A 12,675-nucleotide genomic window follows, 5' to 3' on the forward strand; every position below is an offset into this window, starting at 1 on the left:
GGGCCCTCACTCTCTGTCCTGACCCCTGCCCTCCAGTGGGGTCGAGTTGAGGGCGCCCCGAGCGCTGGTCTGAGTGAGCTTTCCGGGGGGGGGGCGCGCTTTCCAGGCTTAGCTGGGTCGCACCCCGCCCACCCTTCACCCAACTGCGGCCACCCCGCCTAGCCCCGCCGTCGGGCCACGCGGGGCCAGGCGCCCCCTGGCGGCAGGAAGCCGCGCACTCGTCGCCCTTGCGGCTCCGGGCTGAGCCTGCCCGCCGCCCCCGCCCACCCGGGAGCGCCAGCTTGCCTCGCCCACCCTCCCACTTCCCACGGAGGTGGCCAGCCTTGTCCCCAGAGACCGTCCGAGAGTCACTCAAGGCTTTCCTTGACTGGCCCGGGCGCGCTGCTGCCCCAAGCCCCCCACGTTCTCCAGCCGCAGGTCCGGTTCTCCCTGGTTAGAAACCAGCGATGCCAGGTAACGCCGCCCCCCACTGTCCGGCTGCAATTGGACGCCAGGCCACTCGGAGGCAAGCGCTGTGGTTGAGAAAAGACAAAACCCACCCACCCAAGTTCAGGGGGTGAAGGAAAACTGTATTCAATCTGGGTTTTTGGAAAGAAAGTGTCCGAAAGAAAGTATCCCCACTCAACCACCGCCAACACACCCTCGTATGCACCGCCCCTTGCCCGTATCTTGTGAACCGGAAGGGCAAATACGCCGCAGTCTTCTCAGCGGTCACACGTGTGTCCCCGATGCCATCTGCCCACTTCTCTGTGCGAAGCAGCTTCTCTCCCTCGAAAATCCGCCCCCCTGGGAAGACGCAATGGAGAGAGATGGTTCATCTGAACCAGAACCTGGAAGAAAACGCCCTGAGAGCTGTTCAGAAACCCAGCAAGCTTCATTTTAACTGAAATTCCTGGTTAAAGCTTCTTGGGTTTCATGTGGGTTTCAGGTCTGGGGTCAGAACGACCTGGATTTGAACTTTGATTTTGTCACTTAATAGCTGAATGACTTGGGCAAATTACCTTCTCTCTAAGCACCAGGTTTCTCTCCTATTACAATAGTGTTACCTCACTGGTTGTCATAAAGATGAAAAAATCATGTGTGTAAAGAGCTTAGGATAGGCCAGGGAACTGCATCCTGATTATTTCTTCTAAAGCCTGAGTTCAATGAGACTTTAGCTAATGAAGTTTTGAAAACTGGATTTGATTTGGATGCAAGGATGAGACTGGAGGCAGAGATATTATTGTGAGGTCAGTTTTTAATCCTGGGAGGGCTGAACTCACAAAGGAGCACTAGGTGGGGTGGAAGCCTGCATCAGTGAGAATAAGTAAGGCTGGGAGTTAGGACCCCAGGATTCTCCAAGGACCCTCCCAAGCCTAAGAGTTTTCTTGTACCTGCCTTGGGGCAGGGTTGGTCTTTCTGCTTTGTACTCTTGAACCCAACAGGGGGCCAGGCACTCAGGGCCGGTGCTGCCTGCTGAGTGAGTGGTTGATTTCATTCATCCCAAATGGGGCCTTACACAGGTTATCTTTCCCTTTGCTTCATTAACTCCTACCTTCTCTGAATGGGTCAAATTCTCCTGTCATATGCTCTCAGAGGACCATACACCTTCTCTTCATGAAGACTTATCACTGTTAAAACTTCACATTTATTCGTGTGATCATCAGATTGTCTTTTTTTGCTGTAAGCTCCACGGCTGTTTTCTTGTCCCTGTATTCTCAAAAGTTAATACAATGGATAACGGTTGAATGGCAACGAAATGGCTTTTTTTGTAGCTAGACTCAGAAAGTAGTTTAACCCTACCCCTCACCCTAATTAGCAGTCATAGTAGGTAATTCACAGTATACTCTTTCGATATGTTGTAAAGAAATTAGCCTCCAAATGCACTACCAGGCAAGCTATTCTAGAGGTGACAGAATAGAAAGGCACACAGACCAAGTTAAATGCTTGAATCTCACAGATTATTGGATAAATTTAAAACACACACAGGAAGAAGGAAGGGGAAAGAGATGAGGTATGTTAGCACCAATACAATTAGGTGTAAGCAGGTGGAAGGACCACGCTCAGAATCATGGGTTATGTAATATGCAATGTTCATGTCCCCTTCTCCCTCCCCTCCCCCGCTCTCCATATTAACCTTCCCCCTTAACGATGTGGTTACAAGGACTAGAGTTGGGGGTGAGTAATGGGATAACAGACACAAGGTGCCCGAGGCAATGACACACACTTTCGCCATTACAGAGCCACGGTCAAGTTCACCTGTCCACAGCAGGAGCTCTACTATTAGCTTGCTGAACATCTACGGGTTTAGCTGTGCTTCACGGGCAGAACACAGTTGGGACCATAACGGTGTCACCGGTGGGCGGCTGGTATAGAGGATAACATAGCTGCCAGTCCTGAGGTGGCATGATCGTACCTTATAACTTGGTCTTTTTGTCTCTATCTGTACTTAGCACTCTGGTTTGTTAGGCAGTCTTCCATTTACTGGAAAGATACAATCAAATAATCCAAACAGTCATATGAAATGTGATAAACGCCAGGAAGCTGGGGGTTGGGGGTGGGGGAAATCTGCTGTCCCAAGAATGTGAGATGAGCAGTCAGGGAGAGCTTCCCAGAGGAGGTGGCATTTGAGCTGAGATCTGAAAAGAGAGTTCCATAATCCTGAGGTTTCAGAAATTCCTAATAAATAAACATCAAGGTCATTACTTTCCCCCATCCCGTTCTCAGTCATATTTAGCCTGTTTTCTATCTGACTTTCCAAAGGAACACTAACCTGTTCTAGTCCCCCAAATGCGCAAATGTTATGTTTTACACAACAATAAGAACGAAACACACCTATTGGCAAAAGACACTGCAGAACAGTGTTTAGGCTTATAAATGGTTCTAACTGGGATCAACAGCCTATAATTAGACTTTAACAATCCAAGAGAGGAGTAATGTGCACCCTGCAGGACACATTGGCGTCTTTTTCTTTAGTTCTGCAGGTTTGGTGGGTAGATTAGCCCCCGACTTGCCTCCTACAATAACTGTCCCACCGAGGTAAACATGTCACAAACAAGAACAATGAGATCACCAATAATATAACACTAATACTATAAACAAAAGAAATGCCACCTTTGGCTCCGGTGGAATGAAAAACACAATGTGGACCAACTAACACGGCTATTTAAAAAACAAATTACTCACGGCCAAGCTTCTTAGCTCTCCAAACACAATTTTCTGGGAACCTTGATATGAGGAGAAGTTTTTCCTGAAAGGGACCCGCCTCTGCTGCTCTTTGGACGGTGCTTGCTTACAGATCTGAGGCCTTGGACAAATAAAATGCCCCACACAGACCCACCTCGATGCTTATTCTCATTTATTCCTCTTTATTTTCTCCCAAATCGAGACATTTCTCGGGTCACAGGTTACCGTAAATGGAGAGTCTGAAAGCACATCCCCATCAATGACATTTTCCAGAAACCTCAGGCTTTTCCCAAATGCCTAAACCCTCTGATCACAGACCACACTTGCTTCATAAGGACTTTTTTACATATTTTGTTAAAGAATGTATAAATGGGTAACAGAATATTAGTTATAGTGGATTTTTTAGAAATTACTTGGTCTATCCCCTTCATTTTGTAAATGAGGAAACAGACTCCAGGTGCAGACTAGAAGACATGAAAGGCCTTGCTGTGAAGAAAGTGCAACATATCCTTATACAAATAAATGAGACAGACTTGGGTATCAAGCAAGATGCCTGGCTGGTTTCGTCTGGATATTGCAATTTGCCCTCATTCCAAGAATCAACTCATCGGACCAAGGGATGTGTAGCCAGAGTCCTCTATTAGCTTCCTTGTGACTTGACAAGAGGGATAGAGACAAGGACCAAGCCCACTGTCTAGAAATGGAAGGAATGTGTGTATAATGGGATGACTGGTTTTTGTAGTATAAGAGATGTTACATTGGATAGGACCTTGGATAGGACCTTTGAGCCAACTCAAAACTGACCCAAGAAATGAAAGGCCTTTATTGGATTACATAACAAAAAAGTCCAGAGAAATACTCATTTCAGGCATAGCTATATCTGGAGACCAATGATATCATCAGCTAGTCACTCTGTTTCTTGGGTTCCTCATGGTGACAAGATTGCTGCCAGATACTCCAAGCCTGCATGCTCTCAGGTTTCTCAAGTGCTGCGAAAGAGAGTGCCTGTCTCTTAACGATCACAGCAGGAGTCTCAATGCTTCTGACTGGGCCATGTGCTCCAAACCACTGTGGCCAAGAGAAAGCAAGGCTCCAAATGTTCAAGTCTAAGTTGCCTGTCCATTCCTGACACAGGTGAAACATCATACTAAATATGAGGGAGAGTGGTCACTCTTAGGAAAACTGAGGTATTGGGAGAAAGCAGATAGGGTGATGGACAGCAAAACCAAAGACATCCACCATAGATGCAAAATTGGATACAGGATATTACTTAGAACATCAGCCTTCTAGTGGCTGCACCAGGTCATGTGGGTTCTGGAATCCAGATGGTTATCCAGAGATTTCCCCCAAGCTCAGGCACAGCTACTTGATCAAAATGAAGTGCCTCAGGTTAGCATTGTCTGCTCCCTGAGGTAGGCTTGTAAAATCAGTGGTTTGATTTCGGGACTATCAATTCTGCAGATTTGTAATATGGTTCCTGATTCACCAGACTTTTGGATGCTGGCAAGCCTCAGTTTCCTCATCTGTCTAATGGGGATAATACAATGAAAGTGAAAGCTTTTTGCAAACCATAAAATACCATTCAGAGGGCATGAGGGTGGCTGGGGAAGTCAGGGTCCACGGCCACAAAGCCAATGGCATGGATGTTCTAGGCCATTTCAGATGAGGGGCAACTGCTGTGTGGGTGAAAACAGTTAAGGGATCTACCCATCTCTGAACCAAAACCCTGTGCACACTGTCTCAAAGAGAGTCTGAGTTTTTAACCATGCACTAGAAGAAAGGGAATGCAAATGCACTCTCCGTTCACAGAGCTCCAGAAGACGAGGGTGTGAGTCATGGATGTCACCTGAGACCTGGGGGAAGGAGATAAGACCCAGGACAGCAGCAGCCCCCCCCCAACGGTGATCCTGTCACCTGACTTGGCAAGCACTCAGAAGGTGCCACTCAGGGAACATGTGCTGGTGCAGGCCAGGGGGCGGCTGAGGGGTGAACCCAGAGTGGTGGTTGCAGTCACCTGTCAGCCTTCCAAGAGAAGCCTGGGGGACATCTGTCTTCGGAAGCCTTTCCAGATGTCTCCAGGAGGAGCTGCCATTTCTGAGCGGTCATGCACTCCTCTGATGTCCCCTGAGTGCAGGAAGAGTGCATGTGACTGTATTGACAGATCCACTTCCCTGTTGGCCTACTGGCCTCCTTCAAGTCAGGAGCCCACAACAGCAATCTGTGCTGAACCCCCAAACCTGAAAGTCAGGGCCAATTCTCTCTGCCCCCTCCCCCACCCTGCTAGGTTGCCCCCTAGGTTCTGCATGAAAACCAAAGGCTCCTGGGCCCAAGGCAGCATCCCTCTTCACAGTTCTGTCTCCAAACACATTAAAAAAAGGGAAATTTCTGCAGGAGCAAAATAATCTTGAGAAGAAGGAAAAAGCAGTTGTGATGTCCTCACATGGTAATAGGGATGAACACCTCGTGAACTCTAACTATTCTAATCAACAAGTGATCTAAGGTGGGGTTTGTCATGCTCCTGGATGCAGCTGCTGTATCTCCTCCCTGGGAATCTCATCACTTCATCCTGGCAGCAGAACACCACACTGCTGCATCCCCACCCCAACTGAGATGAGGATCTGCAGTGAAAAGGAGGCATGGGGAATCTAGCAGCTGGAAGCAATTTCCACTTTAATTTCAATGCCAGTATAACACAGTCTGTCACATCAGTGTTGTCGTATGTTCACGGGTAGCTTGGAAAAGAGGGGCCTGAGGAGTGGGGCTGGCACTCCTGTGGATGTTGGAGATAGAATCTGGGCTTGGTTCTGGTTGGGAGGGCAGTTCTTGAGGCTGTGAATGCAGGCGGGGAGAATGCTGGCATCCCATCCTCTGAAGAGAGCGCTATGGGCAGATTATAAAGACAGGACTTCTGCTGTGGGGATCATTTGAGTCTGAAATATTCATGGGAAACTCATGGAGGAGGGCAGCCATTCTGTAAATCTACAGATCCAGCATCATTCTGCCATGTGTACTTGTCACAAAGAAGGAATTAAGTAAAACTGTTAGGGGGTTTTAACTGGTGTTTGGACTGGCTGAAGGCAGAAAGCAGCATTTCCCCCTCTTCTTTCATAAATGACAAGGAAGCAAAATTCAGGCTTGTTCTTTGAGCTCCCTCTGGTGGCAATTACCAAAAAGAATCCAGCTCTGTGGGGTTTGCAGGGAGTTAGTGACACAGTGGCGGCCTGCGTTTTCAGTAAGAAGCTATAGGAGAAAAGATCCTCTACCCTTTTAGTAGTGGGGCAAAGGGTCCACTGTCCCCCTCTGCAAGGTGGCCGCCCTTCGGATTCTGAGGAATTGGAATTCCTTCCGATGTCCAGCCCTGCCGATGTGCATGTATCCTGTGGTGAATGGTTCCTGCAGAGGACTTGGAAATCTGCTCTGTGCTGCTTTGGCGCTTGTATTCTTGTTTACCCTTTCCTAGATTGGTCTCAGTTTCTCAACCAGATTGGCAGCTTCTCCAGCGCTGAGATGGCGTCTTAATCACCTTTGAGGGATGCCTCCTTCCCTCCAGCATCTAGCAGGGGGCTTTGCTGATTGGAGTGCTTCCTGGAGGAACGCTAGAGCCGGGGCAGGTCACAAGGTGAACTGCCCGTGTGCCTCTGAGGCTGATGCTGGGTGATCGACCACATCAGCTCCTTGCCTGCCCTGTGCCGACTGCGTTCTCATAGGTCTTGACAGATGGTGGAGGCTTTGACATCTTGTCAGCCCTGCGTGGACGCTCGTCCCCAGTCACTGGTCTCGGACCGCCAGCTCTGACTCTGAGTGCCGGGCTTTTCTGCTAATGCTTTTGCCTTGGGAGATGGGTGCCAAGAGCAGCAAGGTGGGAGTTCGAAGGCAGCCGTGAGGTTGGAAGAGAGACTCGCCCTGCCACAATCACAGCGAGAAGTGCTTACGTCGATACGCAGACATGACTTGCTCTGAAAGCTCAGGGAAAGGTCGAGGAAAGCTCGAGAGAGCAGGGGGCTGTGGTACCAAGAGCATCAGACATGAAAACACTAGACCTGGGTCCCAGGCCTTGCTCTGTGGCTCTGGGCTGCTCACTGAACCCAATCTCTATATTTATATAAACTTGATGGACATGTTTTCCAAAGATCCTTTTCCAGATTCAATATTCCTTTCAACATACATACTATGTATTTTTAAATGGCTGATGATGTGTTCAGTAGGCTGGGGTTATTTGCTACCATTTTCAATGATGAAAACTGGAATCTGCAATTCAAGGATTCTAATTTGTCTTCTTAACTGGTGGGGCATTGCCTGGACACCACTGCCCCCTTGTGGCAGCGAATCTAATTTTGTAGTAGTGTGATGAGTTCAACAATTTATAAAGCCTTATAAACTTGGATTTATAAAGGGGCTGGAGAATGTCCCCAAAGCTTTACTCATCCCTGGAAGGAATGCATGCTTGTAACTAGATCAGATTCCCCCTTAATGCCTTGGCCTTACTTCAAGATAGTGATTTAGAGGCAATCTTTAAGTGGATTTACAGCCAGATTACCCAAATCCACTCATACATTGACTCACAGATTAAAATTTGCAAGCTTCTGAGACCTGGTACGCTCCTGCTTCAGAGTGGATTCATTAAAAAGAGAAGTGACACCGGTGGCACTTGTAAGTATTACACATCCCATTTGTATGAAGACAATTTTTTCTTTTTTCTTTTCATTGAGGTAAGATTTATATAACATAAAATCAACCATTAAAAAAAATTGAAGTATAGTTGATTTACAATGTTGTGTTAGTTTCTTGTGTACAGCAAAGTGATTCATATATATATATATTCTTTTTCATATTCTTTTCATTATGGTTTATAAAATCAACCATTTTAAAGTAAACAATTCAGTGGCATTTAGTACCTTCACAATGTTATGTAACCATTTAGATCCAACACTTCTATCATCTCAAAAGAAAACTCCCTACCTAGGTGGTTAGTCCCCATTCCCCCTGGAACCTGGAAACCACTGATTTGCTTTCTGTCTCTATGGATTTACCTTATTCTAGTAAATGAAATGGAATCATACAATATTTGTCCTTTTGTATCTGGCTTCTTTCACCTAGTGTAAGGTTTTTGAGGTTCATGCACACTGTAGCATGTAATAGTACTTCATTCTTTTTATGGCTGAATAATATTCTCTAGTACGTCTACCACTCATTCACTGATGGCCATTTGGGTTGATTCCACCTTTTGACTATTGTGAATAGTGCTGCTATGAACATTCATGTACAGGTGTGTGTTTGAGTCCCTGTTTTCAGTTCTTTGGGGTATGTATCTAGGAGTGGAATTTCTGGGTCATACAGTAATTCTGTGTTTAACTTTTTGATGAATGAAGTCCTCAGGAAGATGACATGTTCTAGCGTCTAACAATTCCTACCAACTCCTTGTTTATTCTCCCAGATCTCTTGCAGGTTTGCCAGCTGGCTGGTCTGCCTTTGCTTGGATGGGGGTGGGGAGTTCTGGTTGGCTCCACATGTCCCGCACAAACAGCTCCCAGAGATGTTAAGGTGCATAGCAGAAGCCCAACCCATGCAAACGCATTAAAAAGCCATTTCTGGGGACTTCCCTGGTGGTCCACTGGTAAAGAATCTGCCTTCCAATTCAGGGGACGCAGGTTCGATCCCTGGTCGGGGAACAAAGATCCCACATGCTGCAGAGCAACTAAGTCCACGCGCCACAGCTATTGAACTCGCGTGCCTCAGCGAGAGAGCCAGCGTGCCACAAACTACAGAGCCCATGTGCCCTGGAGCCCGCATGCCACAACTAGAGAGAGAAAACCTGCATGCCATAACTAGAGAGAAGTCCGCGCGCTGTAACTAGAGAGAAACCCGAGCAGACGGTGTGCCATAAGGAAAAGATCCTGCATACCTCAACAAAGGTCCCATGTGCCGCAACTAAGACCCGATGCAGCCAAAAAAGAAGCCATTTCTGGCATCACATCTGCTACTATTTTCATTGGCCAAAGTCACATGGCCAAGCCCAACTTTAATGGAAAAGGGATATAATAGTTGCTGGCTCTGTTGGGAGGCACTGCAAAGTCACAGGGCAGAGGGTGTGGCTGTATCATGGTATTAGAGGCAAAGAGTAAGGAACAGGAACAATTATCCTCCTCACCATCCCCAGTAAGGCTTGTTATCTCTTTGTAATGGGCTGGCTGGGGTTATTTTAAAAACTTTTTCTATGTCATATTTACATTGTATCAAGGACATTCATGATCTTGATGCAAATGTGTTTGCACTGTGGGATGTCTGCAGTTAGAGAACCCTCAAACCACAGGGCCAGGACAGCCAAGCATCCTGACTGCTGGAAACGCCTCTGGGGAAGCTGGGCTTTCACTGTGCGGAAACCTCCAGCCTCCTTTAACCCAGGCCTGTTAAAGAATGTGAACCAATAAGTGGCATAAATTATTCACCTCAGGGAATGTTTTCAGAAATGAACAGCAGGCTGGAGAAATCACCAGTAGGGTGTGCATTCTCTTCAGTGTTTGGACCTCTGCTCACCTTCTGAATGGCTGGGCATTTCTAAACTATTAAAATCTCAGATCTCAGAGTAGAACGAATATAAGTTGTGCTTAAATTTCAAGGCAACTCCGAGTTTCCTTTTCCGCCTCTTCTTCAGGGTCAGGGGAATGAGCATGTAGGCACAGTCCTGTTTGTGGGAGATGCCGCCGGCCCCCTCTGTGATGTGATCTCAGGGCTGTGGAAAGGGCCTATCCTCTCTTCAAAACGGTCTTTTCTACCTGTCTTCCAAGATATCAGAAATTCATTCCACCTCTAAAAACCATTCTGAGGGCTTTGCCTCTTTGGAAGACTCCATTCAGAATGCAAAACCTTGGGAGGGGAGGGGAGGAAAATTAACGTTTATCAGACACCTATTATGTGGATGCATCCTCACCCACAAGATAGATACGCTTTGCAGATTTGCTTTATTAGTTTTTCCTTTTAAATAATTAATACATTACAGAAATATGCAATATTGGAAAATAAAAGTTTAAAAAAAAGGAAGAGTCTCTGCATTCCAGCCCTCAGAGATAATCTCTGGTAATGGTGTGGTGTATAACCCTCCAGGATTTTCTCTATGCTGATATTCACGTGTGTTTGCGCCTCACTTGACCTGTCAGTAGCACTTGACTGGATTGATGACTCTAGGCTGTCCTGGCTTCAGAGATGGAATTCCCCATGATTTCCCACTTACTACTCTGGCTGCCTGACCTCAGTGGCTTCTGTAGGTTTCTCCTCTCCTTGCCCCCTATGTTGGAGTTTCTCAGGGCTCAGCCATGGGCCATCTTTTCTACTCATTCTATACGTGTTGGGAAATCTTGTTCACTCCTTTACCATCTCCGTGTACCATCATATACTATCTGCCTAATTATGGATCTCCAGCCTTCTCTCTTCTGAGCTCTGACCTAAATACCCAAGTGCCTTCTGACATTTTTCACTAATATGCCTTATAGGAACTCCAAACTTACTTTTGAGTGAGAAGTTGATCTCTCTCTTTCAAAATCTGCTCCTCTTCCATCTCAGAATTTGGGACTTCCGTCTCCTGAATTATGATGATATTTTTCTCTTCCTCGTTCCCCTCACTCAACCCATCATTAAATCCTGTCAATTCTGCCTGCAAATATATCCACATATTATGATATCCACATTTTACCACATCTAAGATGTGTTGCTGCTGGCACTTAATCTTACCAGAAAGTGTCAATGGAATGTTTTCACCACACAACAACCTCACAATTGTTTCATGGTTGATAACAATTGAAAGATGCTATTGATTGAAGAGTACATCTCAATTTCAGAGAAGTATAAATGTGAAAAAATGTGGATCTTAGAGTCGGTGAAATAGAGAATATTAAATCTATCTCTGTCAGCACTCTTCTAGCCTAAGCCATCTTCCATCTGGACTTCCTGTCTCTTCTCTCAGACCTCACATCTACCCTCCTCAAGACTTCTGTTCTCCTATTTATTCATTGGTAAGTCCTGCTTACCTCCAAAATATATCTGGATTCCAATAACTTCACACCATCTTCCCTGCTATGACCCTAGTGCAGGCCCCACCATCTCTTGCCTGGATAACTGGTCTCCTTTCCTCCTCCGCCAAGCCAGAGGGATCTTTCTAAAGAGTGAACCAACCGGGGCTTCCCTGGTGGCGCAGTGGTTGAGAGTCCACCTGCCGATGCAGGGGACACGGGTTCGTGCCCCGGTCTGGGAAGATCCCACATGCCACGGAGCGGCTGGGCCCGTGAGCCATAGCCGCTGAGCCTGCGCGTCTGGAGCCTGTGCTCTGCAACGGGAGAGGCCACAACAGTGAGAGGCCCGCGTACCGCAAAAAAAAAAAAAAGAGTGAACCAACCACATCACCCTTCATCTCAACACTCTCCAGAAGTTTCCATTTGTACCTGGGATCCACACTGCATGGCCATCAAGGGCCTACTGAGCGTCCCCCGTCTGCTGCTCCATTCTCACTGGTCTCCATTTGGCACCTTGCTCCCTGTGCTTCAGCCGCGTGGGTTTCACTCATTTCCATCTGAGGGTTTTTGCACTTGCTATTCTGTCTGATTCAAAAGCCCTTATCCTGGATCTTTGCACAGTTAGGGGTCAGCTCAAATGTCACTTCTGAGGAGAGGCCCTTCCCAGACCAGCCTCACTAAAGCTGCTCCTCACCTCCACTCCCATCCGCCCTGCCCACCCACCGAGTCACATTCTACCACATTTAATACCTGACAGTATCTGATTCATGTATGTATTTCGTTTTCTCCCCTCACTAGAATGTAAGCCCCTTGAGGGCAGACACTCCGTCTTGTTCCCTGCCACCACCTCAGCACTTTAGTGTTTAACCCAGTACAGGTGCTCAATAATTATTGATGAAATATTTGGTTGACATAATTTCCTAATCCCTACTTCCTCTTTTGTTCTTCACCTCTCCTCCTAAACTCAATTGCTAGACAGACTGATCTTTTAAAAACAAAAATTCCGACCACGTTACTGCCCATTGCGACACTTAAATAATGCTTTAGCAGCATCCCACTATATCTGATCTGTTGTATTTTCATTCAGTTCAAAATGCTTTCTAATTTCCCTTGTGACTTCTTTGACTTATGGGTTATTCAGAAGTATGTTATTTAGTTCCCAAATATTAAGGGGACTCCCAGTTATCTTTTCATTACTGATTTTTAATTTAATTCCGTGGTGACCAAAGAACATACTTTGTATGAGTTAGATCCTTTTACATTTATTGAGACTGGTTTTATGACCCCAAATATGATCAATCTCCGTAAACATTCCATGTGCACTTGAGAAGAATATATATTCTGTGGTTGTGAGGAGGAATTATCTGCAAATGTCAATTAATCAATTTGGTTGATAGTGTTGTTCAAGTCTACTATGTCCATGCTGAGTTTTTGCCTACTTTTATGAACTATTTAAAGGGGGTATTGAAATTTCCAACTATAGTTGTGGATTTGTTTATTTCTCCTT

Source organism: Hyperoodon ampullatus (genome assembly GCF_949752795.1).
Source record: "Hyperoodon ampullatus genome assembly, chromosome: 1".
NCBI lineage: Eukaryota > Metazoa > Chordata > Mammalia > Artiodactyla > Ziphiidae > Hyperoodon > Hyperoodon ampullatus.